We start from the raw sequence: 7,746 nt of genomic DNA, 5'->3' as shown, positions 1-7,746 counted from the left end.
CCATGCATGTTGGCATCTAAACTGTCAGCAACTCCAAACATATTTTTTGAGCTGTAGGCCATAATTAAAAATTAACATTTATCAAAATGCTTGGAACATTTTAGTAATGAGTCTGTTGTGAAAGTGTAGTGACACGGACCCACAACAGGGGGCATAAATGAACGGACAATGAAAGAGTCGAATATGAACACTTTACTGTTGTGAATGAGCACAACACAGAGGAATGTGAAATTTTACAGACAGTCAATCACAAGGGTGACGTGTGGGCAGGCTCGAGGATAGAAGACGTCTGTCCTGAGATGAACCAGAACTACACAATTTCCTCCGGCACCGAACCCGGAGAATACTGGAGCCGCCAAGTCCCGAGTCCCCAGGTGGCCACCGTCTTCGAAGGTCGGATCTGGTACTGCTGGCAGGGAGCAGAGACAATAAGATATGGGTGTGTGCACACCCAGTAACAACAACGGTGGGAATTCCACCTCCACCTCTAACACACACTCGTGCAACTCCTGTCTACCCACTTATCTGGTAGAGGTGTGTGGCGAAGCCGTCGCTGATCACACCAAACGCCGGTCTCACAGATAAGGAACACCACAGGAAAGCGGCTGCAAAAAAGAGTTCAGACTGACACACAGTTTACTTTAAGGCTGAGAATAGTACCTGAACGGTTCGACGATATCTCGGCAATGAGGTGGAGATGACGTCCGGGTTTTATGGAGTGAGATGATGAAGCATGAATGGGTGACAGCTGTCAAGAGATAATGAGTGACAGCTGTCACCCCCGGCTGTGTCCGTGGCGGCAGCGCCCTCTCGTGCCTGAAGCCCCCACTTCAGGCAGGGCGCCCTCTGGTGGTGGGCCAGCAGTACCTCCTCTTCTGGCAGCCCACACAACAGGACCCCCCCCCCCCTCAACGGGCACCTCCTGGCGCCCGACCAGATTTATCGGGGTGTCGACGGTAGAAATCGGCCAGGAGGGCCGGATCCAGGATGAAGCTCCTCTTCACCCAGGAGCGTTCTTCGGGTCCATACCCCTCCCAGTCCACCAGATATTGGAACCCCCGGCCCATTCGACGGACGTCCAGGAGCCGGCGCACTGTCCAGGCCGGCTCCCCGTCAATGATCCAGGCAGGAGGCGGCGCCGGACCGGGAGCACAGAGGGGTGAGGTGTGGTTTGATCCTGTAGATGTGGAATACCGGGTGGATCCGCAGTGAAGCTGGGAGTTGAAGCTTCACTGCAGCAGGGCTGAGGACCTTGAGGATTCGGAAGGGTCCGATGAACCTGTCCATCAGTTTCGGTGATTGCACCTGAAGGGGGATGTCCTTCGTCGATAGCCACACCTCCTGCCCGGGCTGGTATGCAGGGGCCGGGGACCGCCGGCGGTCTGCATGGGTCTTGGCCCTCGTCCGGGGCTTCAACAAGGCAGAACGGGCGGTGCGCCACACCCGACGGCACCTCCGAAGGTGGGCCCAGACCGAGGGCACACCGACCTCTCCCTCAACCACGGGAAATAATGGGGGCTGGTACCTCAAACACACCTCAAACGGGGAAAGGCCGGTGGCAGAAGACACCTGGCTGTTATGTGCATACTCGATCCAAGCCAGGTGGTTGCTCCAGGCCGTTGGGTGCGCGGATGTCACACAGCGGAGGGTCTGTTCCAACTCCTGGTTGGCCCGTTCTGCCTGTCTGTTCATCTGTGGGTGATACCCAGACGAGAGGCTCACGGTGGCCCCCAGTTCCCTGCAGAAACTCCTCCAGACTTGAGAGGAAAACTGGGGACCACGATCCGAGACAACGTCAGTAGGTATCCCATGCAGACGGACGACGTGGTGGACCAGGAGGTCCGCTGTCTCCTGGGCCGTAGGGAGCTTCGGGAGGGCCACGAAGTGGGTCGCCTTGGAGAATCGGTCCACTATCGTGAGGATGGTGGTGTTGCCCTGGGACGGTGGGAGGCCCATGACAAAATCCAGGCCAATGTGGGACCAGGGGCAATGAGGCACAGGAAGCGGTTGGAGCAGTCCTTGGGACTTCCTGTGGTCAGCCTTGCCCCTGGCGCAGGTGATGCAGGCCTGGATGTACTCCCGGACGTCGGCCTCCATAGACGCCCACCAGAAGCGCTGCCGGACAACTGCCACGGTCCTTCGCACCCCCGGATGACAGGAGAGCTTGGAACTGTGACAGAAGTCTAGGACCACAGCCCTGGCCTCTGGTGGGACGTATAGTCTGTCCTTTGGTCCAGTTCCCGGGTCGGGCTTCGTGCCAGGGCCTCCCGGACGGTCTTCTCCACGTCCAAGGTGAGGGTGGCCACGATAGTGGACTCAGGAAGGATGGGCTCCGGTGGATCCGACAGCGCAGTTTTGACCACCTCTTCGTGTACCCGAGACAAGGCATCCGATCTCTGGTTCTTGGTCCCGAGGCGATAGGTGATCCGGAAGTCAAAACACCCGAAGAACAGTGACCAGCGGGCTTGCCTGGGGTTCAGCCGCCTGGCAGGTCCTGATATACTCCAGGTTCCGATGGTCAGTGAAAACCGTGAACGGCACAGACGCTCCCTCCAACAGGTGTCTCCACTCCTCAAGAGCCTCTTTCACCGCAAGGAGTTTTCGATTGCCAACGTCATAGTTCCGTTCAGCCGGGGTCAACCTGCGAGAAAAGTAGGCACATGGGTGAAGAACCTTATCGGTCTCTCTGCTCTGGGATAGCACGGCTCCTATCCCTGAGTCAGAGGCGTCCACTTCAACCACAAACTGGCGGCTAGGGTCGGGCTGCACCAAAACTGGCGCAGTAGAGAACCGTCGTTTCAACTCCTTGAACGCGGCTTCGCACCGATCCGACCAGGTGAAGGGGACTTTGAAAGGTCAGGGCTGTCAGGGGGCTAACTACCTGACTGTAGCCCTTAATGAACCTCCTATAGAAATTAGCGAAGCCGAGGAACTGTTGCAGCTTCCTACGGCTTGTTGGTTGGGGCCAATCTCTCACCGCCGCAACCTTGGCCGGATCAGGGGTGACGGAGTTAGAGGAGATGATAAACCCCAGGAAGGACAAAGAAGTGCGGTGAAACTCGCACTTCTCGCCCTTCACAAACAGTCGGTTCTCTAACAACCGCTGCAGGACCTGACGTACATGCTGGACATGAGTCTCAGGATCCGGAGAAAAGTTGAGAATATCGTCCAGATATACAAAGACGAATCGGTGCAGGAAGTCCTGCAAGATGTCGTTAACCAAGGCTTGGAACGTTGCGGGGGCGTTGGTGAGGCCGAACAGCATGACCAGGTACTCAAAGTGACCTAACGGGGTGTTAAATGCCGTCTTCCACTCGTCTCCCTTCCGGATCCGAACCAGGTGATACGCATTCCTAAGATCCAGCTTAGTAAAGATTTTGGCTCCATGCAGGGGGGTGAACACGGAATCTAACAACGGCAACAGGTATCGGTTGCGAACCGTAATCTCGTTCAGCCCCCTGTAATCAATGCATGGACGGAGTCCGCCATCTTTCTTGCCCACAAAAAAGAAACCTGCACCCATCGGGGAGGTGGAGTTCCGGATCAGCCCGGCAGCTAATGAGTCCCGGATGTAGGTCTCCATTGATTCGCGCTCAGGTCGTGAGAGGTTGTACAGCCTGCTGGACGGGAACTCAACGCCTGCAATCAGATCAATGGCACAATCGTACGGACGGTGCGGGGGAAGGACGAGTGCCAGATCCTTGCTGAAGACATCAGCAAGATCGTGGTACTTTCAGATTGGAAGGGACTTTGACCTCCTCCTTAGCATGTAAACCGGGAGCTAAAATCACGCCAGCCAAAATCCACCCACTCTGCTGAGTCACATGCTCTGATTTAAGCATTAGCCCCAGTCTGCAGAAATTACATCAGATCATTCATATCCTGGTGGCCAAGTGCACTTGGTTTCACTGTGGAAGGTTCCCAGTTCAAACCCCACCCCTGCCCATTTCTTCATGTACAATGTGCAGTTGTATCAGGAAGGGCATCCAGCATAAAACTTGCGCCACATCAACATGTAGATCTCCCTTGTATCTCCTGTGGTGACCCCCCCCCCCCCCCCCCCAAAAAAAAACGAAGCAGCCGAAAGGCCTTACTACTCACATTCTGCAGAAAACAATGCATCCACACACATTTTTAAATCTCGTAAAACAAAAAACTCAGAAGCAAAAGCTTATAAACATCTACCACTTTTACCATTAACAAAATATATATACACAACAAATACCAAAAAAAAGACAAAACAAGCACTGACAATATAGATTAATCAGTGAACTAATATTTCTCAACACAACAGCACAATCAATAAAAAAAACCCAGTAACAAAATCAGTTAACCTAATTATTCATACTATAACAAGTAATTATATTTATATAAAGTCGTTTCAGCCTAGTAGGGTACCAGATAATTTAATGCTATCAGAACAGATATTCCAAATATTTACACCTTTTATGGAAACACAATGACTTTTTAAGAGTAGCATGTGTCTTTATTTTATCAAATACTAATGTTCCTTTCAAATTCAAGCTGGACTCCCTCATTTTAAAGATCCTGGACATGCTGACGTAAAAGTTTATTTTCAAGTTTATACAAGATTTGTATTGTGATATAATCAACCAAGTCCCAGAATTTCAAAATATGTAAACAGAGAAATAGTGGGTTTGTTGGCTCATGATATGATTTATTACTGATAACTCATAGCTTTCTTTTGTAATTAAAATACTGTATTTGTTTTATATGTGCTTCCCAAAACCCCAATGCAATACGTCATATATGGAACAGGTAATGAATTATATAACATAACTAATGAATGTTGGGGGAGGAAGTCTTGCACTTTATACAGAATTGCAATGAGTTTACCAGCCTAACTTATCAATAAAATCTCAAGAAATTTTGTTTCAGTTACAATTTCAGTTTCAGCATCATTTAATAATAAATTTCTATCAAATCAAATAAATTTTTTTTATATAGCACCAAATCACAACAAATAGTTGCCCCAAGGCGCTTTATATTGTAAAGCAAGGCCATACAATAATTACGGAAAAACCCCAACGGTCAAAACGACCCCGTGAGCAAGCACTTGGCGACAGTGGGAAGGAAAAACTCCCTTTTAACAGGAAGAAACCTCCAGCAGAACCAGGCTCAGGGAGGGGCAGTCTTCTGCTGGGACTGGTTGGGGCTGAGGGAGAGAACCAGGAAAAAGACATGCTGTGGAGGGGAGCAGAGATCAATCACTAATGATTAAACGCAGAGTGGTGCATACAGAGCAAAAAGAGCAAGATACACTCAGTGCATCATGGGAACCCCCCAGCAGTCTAAGTCTATAGCAACATAACTAAGGGATGGTTCAGGGTCACCTGATCCAGCCTTAACTATAAGCTTTAGCAAAAAGGAAAGTTTTAAGCCTAATCTTAAAAGTAGAGAGGGTGTCTGTCTCCCTGATCTGAATTGGGAGCTGGTTCACCAGGAGAGGAGCCTGAAAGCTGAAGGCTCTGCCTCCCATTCTACTCTTACAAACCCTAGGAACTACAAGTAAGCCTGCAGTCTGAGAGCGAAGCGCTCTATTGGGGTGATATGGTACTATGAGGTCCCTAAGGTAAGATGGGACCTGATTATTCAAAACCTTATAAGTAAGAAGAAGAATTATAAATTCTATTCTAGAATTAACAGGAAGCCAATGAAGAGAGGCCAATATGGGTGAGATATGCTCTCTCCTTCTAGTCCGTCAATACTCTAGCTGCAGCATTTTGAATTAACTGAAGGCTTTTCAGGGAACTTTTAGGACAACCTGATAATAATGAATTACAATAGTCCAGCCTAGAGGAAATAAATGCATGAATTAGTTTTTCAGCATCATTCTGAGACAAGACCTTTCTAATTTTAGAGATATTGCGCAGATGCAAAAAAGCAGTCCTACATATTTGTTTAGTATGCGCATTGAATGACATATCCTGATCAAAAATGACTCCAAGATTTCTCACAGTATTACTAGAGGTCAGGGTAATGCCATCCAGAGTAAGGATCTGGTTAGACACCATGTTTCTAAGATTTGTGGGGCCAAGTACAATAACTTCAGTTTTATCTGAGTTTAAAAGCAGGAATTTAGAGGTCATCCATGTCTTTATGTCTGTAAGACAATCCTGCAGTTTAGCTAATTGGTGTGTGTCCTCTGGCTTCATGGATAGATAAAGCTGGGTATCATCTGCGTAACAATGAAAATTTAAGCAATGCTGTCTAATAATACTGCCTAAGGGAAACATGTATAAAGTGAATAAAATTGGTCCTAGCACAGAACCTTGTGGAACTCCATAATTAACCTTAGTCTGTGAAGAAGATTCCCCATTTTGTAACCTTCACTAATGCTGTTTCTGTACTATCATGAATTCTAAAACCTGACTGAAACTCTTCAAATAGACCATTCCTCTGCAGATGATCAGTTAGCTGTTTTACAACTACCCTTTCAAGAATTTTTGAGAGAAAAGGAAGGTTGGAGATTGGCCTATAATTAGCTAAGATAGCTGGGTCAAGTGATGGCTTCTACTTATATTCCAGGGCTTATTTCTGAATACACTTTGTTTTACCAAGATGAAGTGATAATTTTTTTTTAAATCAACCCATTGTTTCAAATTCAGGAGTTCCTTCTCCACCATGTCCAAGAGCTGTCCCAAATGATCCCCACTACAAAACAGTCGTATTATCAGCAAATAAAATGCAACTCATACCTAGAAATCATATACCATAACAGAAACAACGGCCCAAGGACTGAACCCTGGGGCACCCTATATGTAATCGTCAAAAGTTCAGAATTAATCCCACCAATATACGAGTATCCGTATAGTATAATATAGTATTCGCATATCTGTTGTGTAAATAGCTAGCTATCCAGGCATGTGCTCCTCTGATACCATACTTCCGTAATTTATCCAATAATTGTGATCTATAGTATCAAATGCTTTCTGTAAAAGAAACCCCTATAGTGTATTGCTTATTCTCAATTGCATTTGGAATTTGTTCAACAAAATCAATTAAAACTATTGAAGTAGTACGATTTTTTTCTAAATCCATATTGCTGTTCACCGAGTATATGATGTTTGGTTATGAAATTAGAAGCCCCGCTACACAATAAAATAATCACAATACAGTCCCACAGTAGCTGCACCATTTTACTACCATATACATCCCACTATAATACTATGCTACACCATGAATTACTGCATTCTGACCTGAATCCCATATTCTGTACCTTTTCCCAGGATGATTACAGCCTACATAAAGCAATGATGTTTCAATGTTAGAAGGTACAACTTGACATGACGTATTTGTCTTGCCTGACTAGTTTTTCCCATACTGGAGACGTCTTAAAACTGTCATTATCCAAAACAACAAAAAAAAAAAAAAAAAAAAAAAAAAAAAGGCTTTGTACAGAGTATTAAATAAATTTCAGTAAGCGCGTTCAATTTTTTTCCCCCGTCATTTAATTTTATTAGACAAAACTTCATTTCTGTACTTGTTTTTGGTTTATGTATGGATTACTTGGTTTGTTACCAATATCTGGTGAGAATTTCACATCAATAGCACCTTTCGAAATATATTTACTGAGAAAAATAGTGACATGTTCAATGCTTATTTTACAGGCTATATATTGACTTAAGGAGGTGGTGCCCTGGATGTTAAAGCAGCAGGGTTGTTGTGACCAAAAGATCCTCTGTTCCACATCACGCCAAGCAAATCACTCGGGTGCCCTTCAGC

Source organism: Thalassophryne amazonica, chromosome 16 (genome assembly GCF_902500255.1).
Source record: "Thalassophryne amazonica chromosome 16, fThaAma1.1, whole genome shotgun sequence".
In the NCBI taxonomy this organism is placed as follows: domain Eukaryota; kingdom Metazoa; phylum Chordata; class Actinopteri; order Batrachoidiformes; family Batrachoididae; genus Thalassophryne; species Thalassophryne amazonica.
Note: the sequence above shows the minus strand (reverse complement) of the source record.